The sequence below is a fragment of the Lissotriton helveticus genome, chromosome 3_2, assembly GCF_964261635.1.
Source record: "Lissotriton helveticus chromosome 3_2, aLisHel1.1, whole genome shotgun sequence".
Classification (NCBI taxonomy): Eukaryota; Metazoa; Chordata; class Amphibia; order Caudata; family Salamandridae; genus Lissotriton; species Lissotriton helveticus.
The window spans coordinates 509,072,810-509,095,908 of record NC_136062.1 but is presented as its reverse complement, the minus strand read 5'-3'; positions in this window follow the sequence as shown (position 1 = coordinate 509,095,908).

The window sequence follows — 23,099 nt, the reverse complement described above, 5'->3', positions numbered from 1 at the left end:
AAACTCACTGAAGACTCTTCTGACACTGAGTGAACCCTGCTCCAGCCAAAAGATCTCAAACTCATTGTAGAATTTTCTGAACACTGAGTGAGCCCAGCTCCATCTCAGAGATCACAAACTCACTGAAGACTCCTCTGAACACTGAGTGCACCCTGCTCCTTTCAGAAGAACACAAACTCACTGAAGACTCCTCTGATGCTGAGTGAGCCCTGCTTCAACTAAGCGATCACAAACTCACTGAAGACCCCTCTGACACTGAGTGAGCCCAGCTCCTTCCAAGAGATCACAAACTCAATGAAGACTCCTCTGACACTGAGTGAACCCTGCTCCAGCCAAAATATCTCAAACTCACTGAAGACTTTTCTGAACACTGAGTGAGCCCTGCTCCAATGAAGAGATCACAAACTCAATTAAGACTCATCTGACACTGAGTGAGCCCTGCTCCTTCCAAGAGATCACAAACTCAATGAAAACTCGTCTGACACTGAGTGAGTCCTGCTGCAACTAAGAGATCACAAACTCACTGAAGACTCCTCTGACAATGAGTGAGCTCTGCTTTTTCCAAGAGATCACAAACTCACTGAAGACTCCTCTGACATTGAGTGATCCCTGCTCCAACTAAGAGATCACGAACTCACTGAAGACGCCTCTGACACTGAGTGAGCTCTGCTCCTTCCTAAAGATCACAACCTCACTGAAGACTCGTCTGACACTGAGTGAACTCTTCTCCAGCCAAAATATCTCAAACTCATTGAAGACTTTTCTGAACACTGAGTGAGCCCTGCTCCAACGAAGAGATCACAAACTCACTAAAGACTCCTCTGAACACTGAGAGCACCCTGCTCCTTCCAAGAGATCACAAACTCACTGCAAACACTTCTGAACACTGAGCGAGCCCTGCTCCTTCCAAGAGATTAGAAAATCACTGAAGACTCCTCTGACACTGAGTGAGCTCTGCTCCTTCCTAGAGATCACAAACTCACTGAAGACTCCTCTGACACTGAGTGAGCCCTGCTCCAACTAAGAGATCACAAACTCACTGAAGACTCCTCTGACACTGAGTGAGCCCTGCTCCAACTAAGAGACCACAAACTCACTGAAGACTCCTCTGACACTGAGTGAGCCCTGCTCCTGTGGTAAATAAATAAATAATACCTCTCTTTTTGAATGCATAAATGAATAACAGATAGCTCAATAAATAAGAGTCAAGATTCGAGGTAGTAGGAGTTTTTGCAGGTTTATTACAGCATAAAGGACAGGAGCGGGACAACCTGCATAGGAATAGGATGGCAGGGCCCAGCAGCTGCTGGGGCTGGATCTGGGATGAGCGCGCTAACATTTAATAACAATACACGATCATATATACTAAAACAGTTGCATTACAATACATACGATAGGCGGAGCAGTGGGTGTGATCAATAGCAGTCGCGAAAGATAAGGGTGAAAGTAGGTGTAACAGAGGCGTATACATAGACATGTGATGCAAACGTAACAGAATATGTCATGAATGGGGCGGAAACATGGAGGGGGCTACCTAAGGAGCCGGGACCTCTGACCTAATGGTGCGCGCAAACTGGCAATGACGTGTTACTAGGAGAAGCTGGGGGCTTCGAACTCTGTGCTAGGAGCAGAGACTGAAGTCTGGAGAGTCAGGGCGACATGTACCTAAGCAGTATCTAGTATCTGATGTTTAGAGAACATGTTGATGGAATCCAAAAGTTATCGGGGTAAAGGCGAACAGACTCTAAGACTGGAGCATGCATTATTCTACATGTAGTGCGTGATGAAGAATATTAAATGACCATTAGATGCAGTATTTCTCTAACGTGGAGACGTAAAGGCTAGACAATGATGGAAACTATTGATGCGATTCAGTAGCTTTAGGAATGCAGAGAAGGAGGACTGAACTGATAACTGGAATCATAACATACTCTTGGCAGACTCAGACGCAGAGCTAGGCTGAGCCGGGCACTGCGAGGCAGGAAGTAAGTGAAGGGTCGAGGATACAGGTGGGGGCTGTATCGCTCCTCAGCGAGGGCTTCAGGAGACAGGAGCTGAAATCTGGTGTCCGGGCCCTTTTGAGGCCTAGGAACGGGGGCTTTACAATGAAATAACGTGCACACTGAGAAACGTGGCAACGTAGCTTTACACAGGCCTGATATTCGTAGTATTCACGAGAACTGGAAACTGACATACTAGGGGTGGACACAACTGTAATTGCGTCATTAATCGAACATAGGGAATACATATGCATATTAATCATGCACAGATAACATATGATGGATGACGCGTAGGGACACAGAACATGGCAAAATTTACTTTTCCACATTCCCTCCTTGTCACTACGTTTCCATCAGGAAACATCAATATTCATGATACCATCTATCATTTCATACAGTATCATTTGCTCGTCTCGAATTTTCTGGGAACGTGTTTTAGAACGGGGCTTGGGACTAGGAATACAAGAGGTAGCACAAATGCCGCAAATCGCAGGGCCACATTGTATACAGAGGCAGCAGCTGAATATGATCGCTACTGCAATACCTAGAAAGGACAAGACTTTCCATCCCCAAGCGGAAATTATAGTCCAGAACCAACCGGACCATGTCCAGGTGCCTGGATCTTGGTGTAACAGATGGGCAATTTTATGGAGTCTGGTTATAGCTGAATAAACAGACGGCGCGTTATTTGGAATGAAAATGCAGCAACTAGATCCGATGACTCTACAGGCCCCGCCCCTATCGGCCAATATGACGTCAAGCACGAGACGATTCTGGAGCACGACAATTCTCATAAAGGATTGTTCTTCGGTTAAATTACTTAGAGCAGAGGTAGTCTCAATTACTACTGCTTCGAGTGTTCTGGTTAATCTACGTATCAGTTTACTATTCACAACTGTACCTAAATAAGGAAAGACACCTTTATTGATATCTATATATTGTTCTAGAGTAGTTTCAGTATAATCGACAATCGGGAGGTTTCTCTTGTGTCTAGTATGTACTAGGTGGGAATTCCTATGGTAGTCGGGTGGGGCTAGAAAAACCGGTGGCAGTAGGAAGGCAATGTAACAGGTTCCCTCCCAATCGAGGGGCAGACGAATATATGCGGTCTGACCACAAATAAAATAAGAATGACGTGAAGCTTTGAAAATAGATTTCCCACTGTCACTATACTTGACAATAGTAGTACAATCACTATGTCCTACATGTACGGAACCATTATTTCGGACACATAATTCACCTTTGACTGGTAGTACTGAAATAGTAGGTAAGTCTGGAGTAGTATCAGACTGAACATTCAGGACCATGAAATTCGAAGAATAATTACCTAAATTGTAAACTTCGTTTTCTAGATCTAACCCTGTTCTGTGGGGAAGACCTTGCTTGTCTGGAAAACATGTACTGTTAAGAAAAGACATATCTGTTGAGGATGACGTTAACGTGGACCATGCTCCACACGAACCATTATGTGAAAATAGATAAGGAAAGAGTGGCAGAACTCCCTTCGGTGTCTGGAAAGGGGGGAGTCGACCACACACCCAACAATTAGTGGCATTGCTGGTCTGGTGTGAATAATGTAACATGCGGATAAAAGAATTATTACGCATAGCGAGACGATAAGATAGTTCATGAGGAGGCAGATCACTAAACGTGTGCTCTACTGTAGCATTAGAAGACTTATTTACATGAGAAACTGGAAAATACAGATAAAATGCATAACTGGTGCAGGAAATCATAATGCTGAGAAATAATGTGAAACTTAGAAAAACGATACATCGGATTGAGTTTTGACTAACTCTCTCACTATGGGGGTCTATTTTATACATGTCAGAAACCGGTCTAACCGTTTCACCTAGGGGAGGACTTAGACAATCAAACTGGCTGACTTATTTTACTAGACCTTAACTTGAGTTTATACTCCTGTTGCGGAGTTTTCTCTAACAGGGAGGGTGCAGTATCAGTGTCTTTTGCGGGACAGTCCTTAAGAATAGTACTTTGGCAGTCTTCAGAATCCTGGGAAATGTTCTTTGAGACTGGTTTCAGTCCATAAAATTTTTTAATATGCGAAAGATGCACCCAGCCTTTGCGTCCCTCCAACTTCACGGCTGTACGGGTGGCCAGGAGGACCTGTCGGGGCTCCTTCCAGCGAGGCTCTAGCGGACTTGAGCGGTCAAAATTTCTCACTAAAACCAGGGATCCGGGAACGATTTCATGCGGTGCCACCTCGGTATTGTCTGGAAATGCGGCGGCAACCTGTGAACGACAAGAGTTGAGGGCAGACATCAAGGAAGCTAGGTAATCTGTCAGCATATTACTTGAAACATCGGTAATACTTCGGGGTCTGGGTGTACCCCACATGTTAGGGGGGCGGCCGAAAACGACCTCATACGGGGACAGACCTGATCTGGAATGTGCGACCATGCGCATATAGAACAAAGCGACTGGCAGAGCTACTAGCCAGTCCACACCTTTCTCTTGACAAACCTTTGCAATTCGGATTTTCAGGGTCTGATTATGTCTCTCTACGAGACCGGCTGCTTCAGGATGGCGTACACAATGGAACTTCCACTGGTACCCTAACAAAAGGGACACATGCTTCATGAGTTCAGATGAGAATGGCTGGCCGTTGTCAGAATATACGACTCTAGGAAGTCCATAACGGGGGAAGAACTCACGAACCAACTGCTTGGCAGTGGTCGCGGCTGTGTAATCTGGAACTGGATATGCCTCCGTCCACCTGGACAAAGCGCATACAACTACAAGGACATACTTGAAACCTCGACATCGCTCCATCTGAATGTAATCCATCTGGAGGACTTCAAAAGGGTGGTCAGGGGGCTGGAATCCACCTTGTTCCACCGGGACACTTTTACCTGGATTAAACTGACAACATATCATACAGGTACGGACTTTCTGCTTGGCTGCAGCTCGTAAATGCTTGTTGAACCAAAGGTTCTGGATACTGTCTAACATGGCTTTTTCTCCTAAATGTGCTGGACTATGTGCGGTATTAATAATGACTTGAACCATAGAGTCGGGGAGAAACCATGTGGCTCTACCCTTCGTTAACCATCCTTGATCTGTCTGGACCCCTCCTTGTTCGGACCATTTCTTGATTTCCTCGGGAGTAGCATGTAACTGGATATCTATGACATCTTGAGTAGGGTCTTTAACTGTCATGCATGTAGTCGGATCTAGAGTGTGTGTCATGTTAACTGGAATGTCTGGAGTCTGAGCTGTAAGCTTGGCTGTGCGATCTGCTAGATCATTACCCTGGGAAATGGTGTCAGTAACTTTCGTATGTGCTTTGCACTTCATGATAGCAATGGATGTTGGTAAATGTATTGCATCTAACAGAGCTTGAATGAGGAGACCATGCTGAATCTTGGTTCCATGAGAAGTCATGAAACCTCTCTCTTGCCAGAGCACTCCAAAGTCGTGTACGACTCCAAATGCGTAGCGTGAATCTGTGTAAAGATTAACTTTCAGGTTCTTGGCGTGTATGCAGGCTTGTGTCAGAGCAACTAGCTCTGCTGCTTGAGCGGACAGGGTGTCAATACGGTGTGTCTCAATAACTTCAGTGTCAGTGGTCACTGCATACGCGGCGACTAGTTCTCCTGTACTTGTTCTCATGCATGAACCATCCACATAAAGTGTCAGGTCAGGGTCTGGTAACGGAATATCGGTCAGGTCTTGTCTTGGCTTTGTCGTAATGTTGACTACTTCCACACAGTCATGTGTGGCAGAATTCGAAGTAACTGATGGTAACAATGTAGCAGGATTTAAAACGTTGCAGCGTCTGATTTCTATGTGTGGCTGGAACAGTGTCAATTCATAACCTGTTAAACGTGCAATTGTCAAGTGCTGAGTCTGTGTTCGGTTTAAAAGAACTTCCACGGAGTGTGGGACTTGTACTGTCAGGGAGTGTCCTAATACTATGGAATCACTTTGTCTGATAGCAAGTGCTGTGGCTGCAACTGACTTGAGGCACGCAGGCAGAGCCTGGGCTACAGGATCTAATGTGCTCGAAAAATAAGCACAGGGCTTGTACTGTCCTGCTTGATCTTGTGTGAGGACAGATAATGCTGTACCTTCGCGTTCTGTGACGAAAAGTGTAAAAGGCTTACTGTAGTTCGGTGTTGCTAGAACTGGAGCTTGGCATAGGGCTTTCTTTAACTCATTGAAACTAAGTGTATGTTCAGATGTCCAAGGGAGGACAGTCGACACGGCTGCCTCCTGTGTCGTTAACTGTATCAGTGGCTTGGCTAGAAATGCATACTGAGGAATCCATTGTCTGCAGTAAGAAGTGAGGCCAATAAAAGCACGTACCTCCTTCTGGGTCTTGGGCTGAGGAAGACTCGCTATTAACTGGATACGGTCAGGTGTCAACTGCCTACCCCTCTTGGACAGTAAGTGTCCTAAGTAGACCACTTGCTGGACACAGAATTGAAGCTTCGAAGGGGACACCTTGTGTCCCATCTCGGCTAGGAAATACAAGACTGTAAGGGATGCTCGCTCGCAAGCACATTCAGAACGGGCTGTGATCAGTAGATCATCGACATACTGGAGCAGGGCAGTGTCAGTTGGCATGTGAATGTTATCTAGTTGTCTCTTAAGTGCTTGACTGTAAATACTAGGACTTTCTGTGAAACCTTGAGGAGCTCGTGTGAACATATAGCTCCTTCCATTTAAACAAAATCCGAAAAGGAACTGGCTGTCTGGATGAATGGGGACACTAAAAAATGCGTTCTTGAGGTCTATGACTGTAAAAAATGAGGCTTCTGAATCAATGGCTGTCAATAGGGAAGAGATATCTGGGACAACTGGGTACTGGGGAATAATACATTTATTAAGTTCTCGGAGATCAATCACTAATCGATATACTGGAGGTGCATTTGGATCAGTACGTTTCATGACTGGAATGATCGGAGAGTTGCATACATTGGAGTCAGTTTCTACAACTACTCCTTGAGCCATGAGCTCGTCAATAATTTTGGATAAGGCTGCTACAGCCTCAGGTGGCAATCTGTACTGCCTGATTCGTGGTAACACTACACCTGGCTTGAGAGTCACACGATGGGGTGTGATTTGCATGTAACCTACATCAGTTGGACCTTGCGCCCATAAATGCTGCGGGACATTGGACAATCTTGGATCAAAATCTCGTAATACATAGTGACCCTTAAAGTCACGCAGGAACAGACGTATTCCCTCTGGGGAACAGCATATAACTGCACCTAACTCTTTCAGTGTTTTAATGCCTAATAGATTTTCTGGACATGACTTAGTGAGTAACAGATCAGTAGTGCGGGACAATGGACCTACTTCTAGAGTAACTGGCTTTGAAATTTCATTTACAATAGGTTTTCCTGAAAATCCAAGGGAAACATTTCTTGAGCCTGAGAGCAGAGCCCCTGGAACTTCGGCGTGGCTAATAGTGGTCCTACTTGCCCCTGTATCAATCAGAAACTTTCTGTCTTTCCCTAATACTTGACTGTGAACATAGGGACCTTCTTGATCTACAGGTATCTCGATGAGAGGCAAGCCTACCTCCCTCTCTAGGCTGTTTCATGAGTATGGCTGATACTCTGGATACTCAGACTGTGCATACTGGTACATCTGCTGTGTAACATGCTGTGTTGCAGCGATAGGCTGCGGAGCGGTAACTGTCTGTGGTGCAATCTGTGACTGAGGAGTCTGTGAAACTTGCTCTTGTCTCGGCGGACGTGGTCTTTCTTTAGTCTTACCGGTAGCTATGTTGTGTTTCAGAACTGCACACTCGTTTATAAAATGACCTGGCTGTTTACAATAATTGCAGTTTCCTTTAACGGGAGCTGCAGGATGACTGGCTTGATTCGGACCCCTCTTCTGACTGTCTTGTGGGACAGATTGTGCAACTAGTACCTTCATTTTCGTATCTTTCATACGCTTTCTCTCGTGTTCTTGTTCTTCCCTGATTCTATTCTGGTGGTATTGGAGCATCTGTAACATCTGGGACGGGGTATTAGCTTGCCAGGTACTTTCGACTTTCAAAACTCGGTTTTTAATTTGGGGACTTGAATTCTCGACTAATTTAGTAACAAAAAGATGAGGGTATGACTCGCTACTCGTCTTGAGGCCACTGTTTATGGTAAAACATTTCTCAAATCTGGAATAATAATCACTAATATCTTCGTCTTGTTTCTGTTTACAGGCTGAGATTGCATCCCAGTCTTCTTTTCTAGTTGTCAATAACCTAGGCAAAACTTGTATTAACAATTCTGGTAATTCTTTACATTTATCTCCAAGACCGGTACCTGGTACTCGTGCCTTATCTTCGGCTTCTAGAACTGCCCAATCGATCTTTTTCTCTCCCACCTCCCATTCTTTTTCTTTGAGTTTCTCATATACCCCTGCGGGCAACAGGACTTTTAACATTTTAATTATATCTGGATACGTGTATTCTCCCATACGGAGCATGTCTTTTAATTCTCGGTGGAACCCTGCTGGATCTTTATCATGACAGGGAATTAACTTTTTCATCTCTAAGAGTTCCATCTTTGTGATAGGGGTGTAAACAAACACTCGTTGCATTTCACCACCGTCTGTCTTAACTGGATGCACTTCTCGTAACAGATTCTGTCTGTCTATGTAAAAGGGTTTACTTTCTGGGGGTGAGACATGAACAAAATGCGGGTTCAAAAACGTTCTATATTTGTGACGCTGTTCTAGAATGACACTAATTAAATCGGTACCTAGACCTTTCCATCTATACTGGAGTAACTCGTTCAGGATATCATGTAACGGGCCTGGATCAGAATGTTGACCCTCATACAATGTAATGAGGTGCTGGATCATATACATACCCGCCAGTCGCTGCTCGGCTGGGGGCAATTTCAGAAACATTTGTGCCACTATTTCGTCTGGAAAAGTGGTAGAGTCAGTAATCCATCGGACTGCTGATCGGACTAGTTCTTGTTCATGCATGGTACTTAACTCGCTATAACCGATTCGTGATTTTAGAATGTGATCGGTAGCTTGAAATACTTGTTCCAGAGAACCTTGTTCTGGTGCTGGATGCTGAAAAATTGACTTGTGTTCTAGGCGCAAATGGCGATCTGGAAATCTAGATTTTCCTACATACGCTATTCTGTCGGGATTCTCGTCCTCTACCTCTTCCGCAGAGTCATTTTCCTTTTCGCTTACTTGTGCTTCTTTACGTTGTTCGTGTACCCTTATTATTTCTTTACGAATCTTCTTGTACATACTCTCTATACTACCGATAGTCTTGTGCTTACCCTCGGCTATATTATCACTCCACCTTGTCAGGACTTTCATTTCGGCTCGATCTTTGGTCGGATAATCTTGTTCCCTTATTAGACAATTAATCAGAAACTTTAATATCATGAGCTGGACTTCAACTTTTCTTTGGCACATGACGTCACTAATACTTTCTGGATCATTCCCTGTACGGATAAAACTATATATTCTGTCTAGATCTTCTTTCATATCTGGTAGGGTAACTAGATACTCGGTCACCTTTCTTACGCGTAATGAATATAAAACCATACTATCCTCGCCTGGGACTGGATCATAGCCACATTCATTAAGGGCTTTTCTTATTTCTGCAACAGACTGATACCTGGGCGTACGCTGTGACGCTTGTGCATGTAATTCGGCTAACGTTAAACGCTTGTGTGGCGGCGGGGTTTGAGGAGGACCTCCTCCTGCGGCCCCTAAACTAGAGTCGTCTACTGATGCTCTTCGTCCTGGCAGAGTGGGAAATGGAAATGCAGGCTGGACTTGTATGGCGGGCTGGACCGGGGGTACCGTAACAGGTACTCCGGTGTCTGGAGGAGCGGGAAGTGCCTGATTTACAGGGACTGGCGGAGCGGGATTTGCATATTCTGGGACTGTGTCGTCCAAATAGGACGAGATAAAAATATCAGCTGCGGTCGGTTTGTGACGTAGCTTGGTCGGGACTAATGGTGGCGGAAAATTACTGGATGCCTCTGGGGTTGCTTTTGGCAAGTCCTCGGCAAGAAGAGGATACATACCCTTAATAAGAGCATGCCTCTGTCTGTCTGACTGTTCGGTTTTAACTCGTTCACCAATCTCGATTAATTCCCTTTCTTGGGCTCGTTCTAAGGATTCTCTACTTAATTCTGACTTTCTGATTTCTTTTTCGGTTCTTTTATGAGATTCTTTGCGCCATAACTCGATGGCATCTTTCTGTGACTGTCTGGCTTTCTTTTTCCATAATGCTTCTTCTACTCGCATGATGCACTCGGCATCCCATGTGCCTGATACAGGCCATCTATACTTTTCCTCTAACTGTTTGGTATACTCGACCCATAAATCTAGATACAATATGGCGCTTATGCCATGCTTCTGATACATAAAATGACCTGGACTGTCCCTAGGCGGGACAGGAACTGCTGCTTCTAGCAGACCTTTTCTAGTTTTTAACTGACGCAGTTTTGAAAAGAGCGGCATGACTGAACTATGATCTGGACCCAATACAATACACAATAAACACGAGAATCACTTCGCACTCATACCACGACATTAAAATACATGAAGAACATTCAGAATAACAGTTCGAACAGAATACTACCTGGAATACGGAAAACAGAATACATGAATTTTCTCGAGAACAGAACTGACTAGAACAGGAACTAGATGCACTGCTGAAACAGTACGAAACTTACCGGTCTCATACAGAGACACGTCAGGACCCGCATCCACCGAAGTGGACACTTCGTTTGTGGGACTGTGTACCACCAACCCACAGACCAGAGTCAATTAGATTGACCCTGTCTAGATACTACCCCAGCAACGGTACTCACCGGGCAGCAAGAACGGAAGGCCTCAGACTGGACTGGACTGCTTCGACGCCGGACGGACGAACTTCGGACTTCTGTTACAGGTGGGCCTCCGGATACCTCGGACCTTGGACTCTCGGCTTGGGCTCTGGTCGGGACTCGCCGCGTTCCTCCACCGTCTCGTCTGGATGCTGGACCGCCACCTCCGTCTCCTCCGTGGGCCTGAGGGATACTTGAAGCAGAAATATCTGCACGTGCACGGTATGGTTCCGTCACGGCTGCAGAGGGTCAGGGGGCCGGCGTGGCTTCACCGACGCGTGGGGAAAGGGCAAGTCCCTGTTCGGGCGCCATTATGTGGTAAATAAATAAATAATACCTCTCTTTTTGAATGCATAAATGAATAACAGATAGCTCAATAAATAAGAGTCAAGATTCGAGGTAGTAGGAGTTTTTGCAGGTTTATTACAGCATAAAGGACAGGAGCGGGACAACCTGCATAGGAATAGGATGGCAGGGCCCAGCAGCTGCTGGGGCTGGATCTGGGATGAGCGCGCTAACATTTAATAACAATACACGATCATATATACTAAAACAGTTGCATTACAATACATACGATAGGCGGAGCAGTGGGTGTGATCAATAGCAGTCGCGAAAGATAAGGGTGAAAGTAGGTGTAACAGAGGCGTATACATAGACATGTGATGCAAACGTAACAGAATATGTCATGAATGGGGCGGAAACATGGAGGGGGCTACCTAAGGAGCCGGGACCTCTGACCTAATGGTGCGCGCAAACTGGCAATGACGTGTTACTAGGAGAAGCTGGGGGCTTCGAACTCTGTGCTAGGAGCAGAGACTGAAGTCTGGAGAGTCAGGGCGACATGTACCTAAGCAGTATCTAGTATCTGATGTTTAGAGAACATGTTGATGGAATCCAAAAGTTATCGGGGTAAAGGCGAACAGACTCTAAGACTGGAGCATGCATTATTCTACATGTAGTGCGTGATGAAGAATATTAAATGACCATTAGATGCAGTATTTCTCTAACGTGGAGACGTAAAGGCTAGACAATGACGGAAACTATTGATGCGATTCAGTAGCTTTAGGAATGCAGAGAAGGAGGACTGAACTGATAACTGGAATCATAACATACTCTTGGCAGACTCAGAGGCAGAGCTAGGCTGAGCCGGGCACTGCGAGGCAGGAAGTAAGTGAAGGGTCGAGGATACAGGTGGGGGCTGTATCGCTCCTCAGCGAGGGCTTCAGGAGACAGGAGCTGAAATCTGGTGTCCGGGCCCTTTTGAGGCCTAGGAACGGGGGCTTTACAATGAAATAACGTGCACACTGAGAAACGTGGCAACGTAGCTTTACATAGGCCTGATATTCGTAGTATTCACGAGAACTGGAAACTGACATACTAGGGGTGGACACAACTGTAATTGCGTCATTAATCGAACATAGGGAATACATATGCATATTAATCATGCACAGATAACATATGATGGATGACGCGTAGGGACACAGAACATGGCAAAATTTACTTTTCCACACTCCAACTAAGAGATCACAAACTCACTGAAGACTCCTCTGACACTGAGTGAGCCCTGCTCCAACTAAGAGATCACAAACTCACTAAAGACTACTCTGACACTGAGTAAGCCCTGCTCCAACTAAGAGATCACAAACTCACTGTAGACTCTTCTGACACTGAGTGAACCCTGCTCCAGCCGAAAGATCTCAAACTCATTGTAGAATTTTCTGAACACTGAGTGAACCCTGCTACTTTCAGAAGAACACAAACTCACTGAAGACTCCTCTGATGCTGAGTGAGCCCTGCTCCAACTAAGCGATCACAAACTCACTGAAGACTGCTCTGACACTGAGTGAGCCCTGCTCCTTCCAATATATCACAAACTCACTGAAGACTCCTCTGACACTGAATGAGCCCTGCTCCTTCCAATAGATCACAAACTCACTGAAGACTCCTCTGAGACTGAGTGAGCCCTGCTCCTACCAAGAGATCACAAACTCACTGAAGACTCCTCTGACACAGAGTGAGCTCTGCTCCATCTAAGAGATCACAAACTCACTGAAGGCTCATCTGACACTGAGTGAGCCCTGCTCATTCCAAGAGATCACAAACTCACTGAAGACTCCTCGGACACTGAGTGAGCCCTGCTCCAACCAAGAGATCACAAACTCACTGAAGACTCCTCTGACATTGAGTGAACCCTGCTCCAAATAAGAGATCACAAACTCACTGAAGACTCCTCTGACACTGAGTGAGCTCTGCTCCTTCCTAGTGATCACAAACTCACTGAAGACTCCTCTGACACTGAGTGAGCCCTGCTCCTTCCAAGAGATCACAAACTCACTGAAGACTCCTCTGACACTGAGTGAGCCCTGCTCCAACTAAGAGATCACAAACTCACTGAAGACTTCTCTGACACTGAGTGAACCCTGCTCCAGCCAAAATATCTCAAACTCATTGAAGACTTTTCTGAACACTGAGTGAGCCCTGCTCCAACCAAGAGATCACAAACTCACTGAAGACTCCTCTGACGCTGAGTGAGCCCTGCTCCAACTAAGAGATCACAAACTCACTAAAGACTACTTTGACACTGAGTAAGCCCTGCTCCAACTAAGAGAACACAAACTCAATGAAGAGTCCTCTGAACACTGAGTGCACCCTGCTCCTTTCAGAAGAACACAAACTCTGTTGGACTGGGCCCTTCTGGCAGGTCCACCCCTGAAGTTGTGCTTGTTATATGTGACCTGGGGATGGTGATTCCCACTCTGAGTGCGTGTAGATGAGAGAAGCCTGCCCTCCCATAGGACTGCATGGGGAATGGGTGTGTCCCTGATAGTTCCTGGTGCGTGGGGGGTACAGGCTCGAGTCTGGTATGTATGGACTCGTGTGATTGAATGCTGTAGGATGATGTATGCGACGTGTGTGGGTCTAAAAGAGAAGTTTGTGTTACAAAAAGAGAGTCAGGGAGAGTATAGAGACACTCTTGTTCCCCGGTCAGTATTTTATCAACAAAAGAAGAGTGTCCATGTAGAAAGGACTGAGCCAATCACGGGAGCATCAGAACAACCTCACTGGGATGTTAAGGAAGGCCCTCACTCTCCACCTAGTGATGACATGCTTCATCATCGGGCCCCACCAAAGAGACCGAGTGTCTCTTTGGTGTGCTGCAACGCCAGAATTACTGCGGAGCGGGATGGTGAGGAGAGGGCGTGTTGCGTGCAAACTTAAACTAGTGAGTGATGGAGGATTAAAAAACGTCAGTAGTGTATCAAAGAAATTTTTTTATTAAATGATCACTAAAGACAATGGAGTTAAAAGTATGTGAGGGACCAGTCCACTTTTAATTGAGTGGTGGGTTCCTACAATGTTGTCGACATGTTTCTTGCCATAGAAACGGTGTTAATTTACCCGGCAATTCTTCAGGACTGGGTGTGCAAAAAACCCCGGCGGTATGGGCACGCTAAGGCCCACCCTGACCAAGGGACATGAATGTGAAAAGATTAAATTAAAGAGTGTAAAAAGTGCAAAAAAATTAGGAATAGAGACTTATCCCTAATTACTCCTGGTTTAGGAGGCTTCTGCTGATCGTTTCTGCACCTAGGAGAAAGAAGGACAGAGACAATCCCAGTGAGGTTGTTCTGATGCTCCCGTGATTGGCTCAGTCCTTTCTAAAAGAGAAGTGCCACTTCTAGACATCGGTGTGTGTGTGCAGTAAGTATGCTGGCGCTTGATTGGCTGAAGTGAGGGAGGGGCTGTGCCTGTATCCTGTATGGGTCTGGGCGGTCCCCCACAATGATGGCTCCACCCACCTGGGGTGCGTTTGGTGTCCTAGCCTGGCCAGTAACAAGAAATTCCTTATAACCAGTTCTAGCTGGTTCTCATCCTGCCTGCCCCTTTTCAGAAAAAGGGATCTCATGTATAAAAGGAGGGTGTGCCCTCTTCTCTCTCTCTTTTCCTGCTTGTCCTGACTGGAACCCTGCCAGGGGCGTGCTGCTGCTTGGGCTCAGGGTTGGCTTGCCTCCCTGGGCCCTGCCCAGCTCCTGGATTCCTAATGGCCTTTTTCTGCTAGGAGCTGCAGTGCTCCACCTGAGTCTTGGACTCTACCAAGAAGCTACTGCTTTTTGATCCCCTAGCGCCTCGGAGCGCTTGACTTTGTTGCCACTTGCTGCCTAGCGCTTGGGAAGTGCTTTCTTCCACCCCCCCTCGCAGCTGTTCTCGATGTTGCTTGCCGATCGTGAGCACCCCCTGACCGGTGCATGTCTTGCCCCGGGGATTCTGCCCTACCCCCATCGAGTGGCCACCTCGATTTATGGCCCTTTGTTAACTAGCCGGTGCCCACCCGGCAGTTCCTGAGATCGTCACTGCCGCAGCCCGGAGTTAGCCAGGGAGGCGCTGCTCCCGCCTTCCTACCCGGGGCCGCTGTTAGACGGGGACCCTGAGGGTCGGCCGTCTACTGAGGGAGAGGTCCCCGATGAGGACCACCTCCGGCGATTGTACAGATATGTCACCTCCCTCCCCACAAACAGCCACCACACCAGGTTGAGTTCAATACTTTTATATAAGGTTTGTAGAGCACGGATATTGGCGATACAGGATATCTCAGACCCGAGGGTCCTCTCACTTCTAGTCTCTGTAGGGAAAAGGGGGTAGCGGGACAGTCTTGGTACCGGGTCGGTACAGGAGGTGGCAAGAGGTGAGCTCACAATCCTCGAGCTGGCGAGTCTGCAAGTCGGGCTGCGGCAGCGCCAGCAGGCCAAGACGATGGTTTCACAAGGCAGAGGGCCGCGGCAGCGCCAGCAGGCCAAGACGATGGTTTCACGAGGCAGAGGGCCGCGGCAGCGCCAGCAGGCCAAGACGATGGTTTCACGAGGCAGAGGGCCGCGGCAGCGCCAGCAGGGCAAGACGATGGTTTCACGAGGCAGAGGGCCGCGGCAGCGCCAGCAGGCCAAGACGATGGTTTCACGAGGCAGAGGGCCGCGGCAGCGCCAGCAGGCCAGTCGCGGATGAGTTCTTCTCGGGTCTCTCGACTCCAGGATACAACTGCCTTCCTGGTCTGGCCCTGCCCCAGTTATAGGTCTGGTCCCCTTTGATGTCCGGACCCTCGCGCCTGGGGGCCGGGAGGTCCGGGATGAGGGAGTCCAGACACCCAGCAGGGGGGTGGAGCCAGCGCCCAGGGCGGCCTGGGGTGATCGACACCTGGCGGAGGAGAGCCGTTGACGATTCCTTCTCCCATTGACTCGCCAAGTGGTCACTCTGCCTCCTGGGAGGAGGTTGGTGCCTCGATGTCGGGGCCGGCTGGGCCCAGGGTTAGGGTCGAGTTGAGGCCACGCGGCCTCGTGCTGTAGTACCCCAAAATGGCGGCTGGGCCGAGGCCGGGGTGCGGATGATGACCCGGGCCAGCTGGGTCCGGAGCTGGTGTCTTGTGGTGGAGGGATTGCAGGTTACTTCGGGTGGTCGCCGGGGACTCTGGTTGGGGATTCAGGGAGAGCCAGGGTCCAGGTCCCGTTGCGGGGAGGGGGGACAGCCCGACCATGCGGCCTGTCCAACATGCGTCCCCCCCAGCTGAAGGCGGGGAGAGTCAGCCATCTTCCTGGGGACTCTCCTCGCTGAGGCGGAAAAAGCGTGACAGGCCGTCTGCGTTGGCGTGGTCCTGGCCTGGACGATGTTCCACCGTGAAGTCCATCCCCTGTAGGGAGATGGACCAGCGCAACAGCTTCGGGTTCTCCCCCCGCATTTGCATCAGCCATTGCAGGGGTCGGTGGTCTGTTTGCACCCGGAAATGGGTGCCGAAGAGGTAGGGCCGGAGCTTCTTGAGTGCCCAGACTACGGCGAAGGCCTCCCTCTCAATGGTGCTCCAGCGCTGTTCTCGGGGCAGTAGGCGTCTGCTGATGAAGGCCACTGGTTGGTCGACCCCTTCGGGGTTGAGTTGGGAGAGGACGGCCCCCACACCATGATCGGAGGCGTCCGTCTGCACAATGAATTCCCGGCTGTAGTCGGGAGCCTGGAGCACGGGGGCCATGCACATGGCGGTCTTCAATTTCTCGAAGGCCGATTGGCAGTCCGGGGTCCAGTTGACTGTCTTGGGGCTCTTCTTGGAGGTGAGCTCTGTGAGGGGCCCCACGATGCTGCCATAGTCCTTCACGAACCGCCGGTAGTATCCGGTGAGCCCCAGGAAGGCCCGGACCTCCGTTTGGGTCGTAGGGGGTTGCCAGGCCTGGATGGCAGCAATCTTGAGCTGGAGGGGGGCCACCAGCCCGCTTCCCACTTGGTGTCCCAGGTAGGTCACGGACCCTTGGCCAACCTGGCACTTGCTGGCCTTGATGGTGAGCCCGGCTTGCTGGAGGGCGTGTAGAACCTCCCGCAGGTGGCGGAGGTGGTCGGTCCAATGATGGCTGTACACAGCAATGTCGTCCAGGTAGGCGGCGCTGAAGTCTTCCAGGCCCGCCAGTACCTGGTTCACCAGCCGTTGGAACGTTGCCGGAGCGTTTTTCATGCCGAAGGGCATTACTTTAAAGTGGTAGTGCCCGTCCGGGGTAGAGAAGGCGGAACGTTCTTGGGCCCTAGGGGTGAGGGCGATCTGCCAGTAGCCCGCCGTTAGGTCGAAGATGCTCAGGTAGCGGGCGGCCCCCATCCGGTCAATTAGCTCATCTGCCCTGGGGATGGGGTGAGCGTCGGTCCTGGTAACTGCATTCAGCCCCCGATAGTCCACGCAGAACCGGAGCTCAGGGGCAACGCCCGGGGCGGCCGCCTTGGGAACCAGGACGACTGGGCTTGCCCAGGGGCTGTCTGAGGGTTCGATCACTCCTAGGGCCAGCATTTTGGACACCTCGGTCTGGATGCAGGCTCGCACCCGGTCTGGTACGCGGTACGCCCGGTGTCGAATAGGAGGGCTGTCCCCGGTGTCCACATCGTGAAGGCACCAGGGGGTGACTCCGGGTGTGAGGGAGAACAGGGAGGCGAACCGCCTCAGGAGGGCTTGACAGTCTTGGCGTTGCTCCGGGGACAGGGCCTCGGAGAGCTGGACCCCTTCCACTGAGCCATCCCGCTCGAGGGTCCTCAGTAAGTCCGGAAGGGGTTCGGAGTCTTCTTCCGTCCCGTTATCGGTAGCCATCAGGAGGCTGAGTTCGGATCGCACAAAATGGGGTTTGAGCCTGTTGGCATGGAGGACCCGTAGAGGGTTCCGGGCAGTCTCCATGTCGATTAAATAGGTGACGGGCCCCTTGCGTTCGATCACCTTGAAGGGTCCGGACCATTTGTCTTGGAGTGCACAGGGTTCAACCGGGGACATCACCCAGACCCGTTGTCCCGTTTCGAACTCAATGGAGGATGCGTGCTGATCGTACCATCTCTTCATGTCCTCCTGACTGGCCTCGAGATTGGCTTTGGCAGTTTCTCGGAACCGCCGGGTCTGGTTGCGAAGAGCCAGGAGATACCTGTAGATGTCTGGGGGAGTTTTCTGGGGAGGCTGCTCCCAACCTTCCTTGACTAGGCTGAGGGGGCCCCGGACGGGGTGCCCGTACAGGAGTTCAAATGGGCTGAAGCCGAGGGATTTCTGCGGGACCTCCCGATAGGCAAACAGGAGGCATGGAAGTAGCACGTCCCACTGGTGTCGAAGGGGTTCCTCTAGGCCCATAATCATTCCCTTGAGGGTGCGGTTGAACCTCTCGACCAGTCCGTTTCCTTGCGGGTGATAGGGGGTCGTGAATTTGTAGGTGACCCCGCATTGTTGCCAGAAAGACTTCATATATCTGGAGATAAAGTTCGTGCCCCTGTCGCTGACGACCTCCCGGGGGAACCCCACCCGGGAGAAGATCCCCATCAGGGCTCGGCCCACCACGGGGGCCGTCACAGTCCGAAGAGGGATGGCCTCGGGATAGCGGGTGGCGTGGTCTACTAGGACCAGGATGAACCGGTGTCCTTGGGCTGTTCGGGGGTCGAGGGGCCCCACAATGTCTATTCCCACTCGTTCGAACGGGGTGGTGACGACAGGAAAAGGTTGTAAAGGTGCTTTGATTTTTCGGCCACTTTTTCCGCTGGCCTGGCAGGTGGGGCAGGCCCTGCAGTGGTTGGTGACATCCTTTCGCATTTGGGGCCAGAAAAAATGGGTCACCAGGCGGTCGTAGGTTTTATCCTGTCCCAGGTGTCCGGCAAGGGGGACATCGTGGGCTAAGTTCAGGAGAAAGTCTCGGAAGCGAAGGGGCACCACCAGCACCCGACTGGCTCCTAGTTCTGCAATTTTCTGCTCGCTGTAGAGCAGGTCTTGGTCCCAGTAGATCCAGTGGGCCCCCGAGGTATCCCCTGTGCTCTGGGCCAGGGCTTGCTGCCGGAGTCCTTCGAGAGAGGGACATGTTTTCTGTTCGGCCCGGAATTGTTCCTGAGTGGGGCCTCCCTCCTGACGCCATTGTGCCAGGTCAGGGACATCCCGAAGCTGGTCGGATCCTTCCTCTGTTTGGGTCGAGGGACTGGCTTCTGGGGCGGCCTCCTCTGGGACGAGCGCGGGAGGAGGTTCCGGCCACTCGGGCTCTTCTAGACTGGGGACCGCGCGGGCGGTCATGGACCGGGTCGTGACGCAGACCCATTCGGGGAGGCCGAGCATCCCCAGGTGTTCTCTCCGTTCGACGGCTGCCCAGGGAGAGCTTTCAAGGTCGTTTCCTAGGAGGCAATCCACGGGGGCATCATCGCGGACAGTTACCTTTAACATCCCTGTTACTCCTCCCCACTCGAAGGGGACGCAGGCCATGCGACACAGACTTTCGGAGTTGTCTGCTGATCGGACAGGGCAAAGAATGTTCGGCAGGATTTGGTCTGGAGTGACAAGGTGGCGTCGGACCGCCGTTACACTGGCCCCGGTGTCGCGGAGGGCTTCCGCCCGGCGGCCATTAATGTTGACCCACTGGCTGTACTTCTGCGTGTTGGCGGGAAGGGGGGCCCGCGGAATCATCTCTCTCTCCCCCAAGCAGACCAGCGCCATGGCGGCTGGTGCCCACTCAGAGGGGTCGGTCTCGTACTCTTCTTGGTCGTCCGGGATTAGTTCTTCCCCTAGGGCGGCCGCTGCGACCTGGCGGGGGGTAGTGTTCGGATTCTTTGGGCAGTTGGGATCACTGGCGTAGTGGCCGGGTCGCTGGCATCTGTGGCACATAACGTTGGCCCGGAAACCGGCCCGGATGGCCGGGCTCCCTCGGCCGGCCGGGGTCGAGGGGCTGCTTGTGGGCAACAAGGGGCCGGGGTCTCTCCCCCGACCCTGGCCCCCTCCTCCTCCTCCCCGGGGGCGATGGGGCCCTGGGTACGGTCTGGATGATTCGCTGGGTCCGTTCCGGCTAACTCGGGTGCTTTCCCACCGGTCGGCTTCGGCGGCGAGTTGCCGAGGTTCGGTTAGTTTACTGTCCAAGAGGTGTTGCCGGAGTTCCACGAAGCAGTTGTTAGACAGGTGCTCCCATACGATAAGGTCAAAAAGTTGTTCGTAGGTGGTCACTTTGTTGCCCTTGATCCACCCTTCGAAGGCTCGACTAAAGAAGTTCACGTACTCCACCCAAGTCGTACCCGGAATCCGTTTGCAGTCGCGGAACCGCTGGCGGTACATCTCGGGTGTGAGCCCGTATCGAGTGAGGAGGGCGGCCTTCATGTGGTCGTAGGATGTCATCAGATGGTCCGGGAGTTGCAGCAGGGCGTCCCGCCCTTCGTTGACAAACCTCCCCCATAACCCGGCTCCCCAGTCGCTCCGTGGAATCCGGTGGGAGGTCATGGCCACCTCATAGGCTTTAAACCACTGCTGTATATCATCGTTCTTGTGGTATTCCCGGATGACATCTTTGGGGATGTGAACCTTGGGCTCGGTAGAGGCAGGCAGGGTCGGTCGTTCGGGGAACCCGAGTTCTTTATTCTGTTTCTGGATTTCCAGTTCCTTGAGATTGCGCTCATGTTCGTACGCTAGTTTCTTTTCCTCTAGCTCTCTCTGTTTTTGCTTCTCTTCTCGCTCCTCTCGGAGCCGTAAGTGTTCCAGAGTTATTTTTTGTTCCGCCAGTTTGAGCTCTCCATCCAAGCGAAGTCGGGCCAGTTCTAATTCGTGGAGTCTGCTTTTTTCTCTTTCTTGGATCTCTTCCAGGGAGAGACCCGCTCTTCTTTCTTCAATTGGTGCGGGGCCCGTCTCGGTTGTTCGTGTTCGGGGTACGGCCGTACCCGTTTCTGCCGAAGCTTCTAGGGCTCGTTTGAAGTCTTCCTTTGTGCTCAGACCTGTGGTTGGAAGGCCAAGTTCTATGCAATATTGCTTCAGTTCCCGGTGGTTGTAGTCTTCCAATTTTTCCATCTGGAATTTTTCCGTTGTTCCGCTCTCTGTTGTCATGGTGGTTGTGTGTCGTGGGGAGAGTGACTCTCTGTACTATTATGCGTAGGTTCGGATCGCGCCGCTGGCCACCAATGTTAGACGGGGACCCTGAGGGTCGGCCGTCTACTGAGGGAGAGGTCCCCGATGAGGACCACCTCCGGCGATTGTACAGATATGTCACCTCCCTCCCCACAAACAGCCACCACACCAGGTTGAGTTCAATACTTTTATATAAGGTTTGTAGAGCACGGATATTGGCGATACAGGATATCTCGGACCCGAGGGTCCTCTCACTTCTAGTATCTGTAGGGAAAAGGGGGTAGCGGGACAGTCTTGGTACCGGGTCGGTACAGGAGGTGGCAAGAGGTGAGCTCACAATCCTCGAGCTGGCGAGTCTGCAAGTCGGGCCGCGGCAGCGCCAGCAGGCCAAGACGATGGTTTCACGAGGCAGAGGGCCGCGGCAGCGCCAGCAGGCCAAGACGATGGTTTCACGAGGCAGAGGGCCGCGGCAGCGCCAGCAGGCCAAGACGATGGTTTCACGAGGCAGAGGGCCGCGGCAGCGCCAGCAGGCCAAGACGATGGTTTCACGAGGCAGAGGGCCGCGGCAGCGCCAGCAGGCCAAGACGATGGTTTCACGAGGCAGAGGGCCGCGGCAGCGCCAGCAGGCCAGTCGCGGTGAGTTCTTCTCGGGTCTTTCGACTCCAGGATACAACTGCCTTCCTGGTCTGGCCCTGCCCCAGTTATAGGTCTGGTCCCCTTTGATGTCCGGACCCTCGCGCCTGGGGGCCGGGAGGTCCGGGATGAGGGAGTCCAGACACCCAGCAGGGGGGTGGAGCCAGCGCCCAGGGCGGCCTGGGGTGATCGACACCTGGCGGAGGAGAGCCGTTGACGATTCCTTCTCCCATTGACTCGCCAAGTGGTCACTCTGCCTCCTGGGAGGAGGTTGGTGCCTCGATGTCGGGGCCGGCCGGGCCCAGGGTTAGGGTCGAGTTGAGGCCACGCGGCCTCGTGCTGTAGTACCCCAAAATGGCGGCTGGGCCGAGGCCGGGGTGCGGATGATGACCCGGGCCAGCTGGGTCCGGAGCTGGTGTCTTGTGGTGGAGGGATTGCAGGTTACTTCGGGTGGTCGCCGGGGACTCTGGTTGGGGATTCAGGGAGAGCCAGGGTCCGGGTCCCGTTGCGGGGAGGGGGGACAGCCCGACCATGCGGCCTGTCCAACAGCCGCGCTACCATTGGCGGCCCCGGAGAGAGCATTGCTGTCTGCTGATTGGTCCTGGCCGCCGGGACTCCCGGGATGTCACCACGGGGCCGCGCCGGGATTGGCCCGACTCTGAGGGTGTCCCCCACGCCCCCGGAGGCCGGGGGAGTTCGGCCGCCTGACTACTGGGAGGTGGGGGGCTGTTCTGCAGCGAGGCTTCCCCCGAGGAGGGAGAGCCCCTGCCACCGTCCCGCCGAGTAGAAGCCGACGGGAGCTGATGCCACGAGGAGCCGCCGCACGTTGAGATCGGTGAGTGCGGACGGGCTCCGTGGCGCTCCTCTGTCCCGGGGGGTGCCGTGTGCCCACGAGGCCCCCGAGGGCCCCTCCCTTGGCCCACGAGTCCGGGAAGGACTCCAACGATGTCCCCCCACAGATGGAATGAGCCCTGAGAGGCTCCACCTTTGGCCCCTGCATTTCTTGAGCCTTGAGAGGCTCTGTCACACCTCACCCCTGCGAGCCCTGAAAGGCTCCGCCAGTCACCCCCTTCCTTGAGCCCCGAGTGGCTCCTTCATGGCCCGTGGGGCCCCAGTGAGATCAGGTCCCCCGAGAGGGACTACCCCATTACTCATGAGCCCGAGTAGGCTCCACCGCGTCCCAGTACCCCTGAGCCCCGAGAGGCTCCACAGTGGTCCCTGTTCCTATGAGCCTGCAAGGCTCCGCCCGCCATTTTGTTCTCGAGCCCCGAG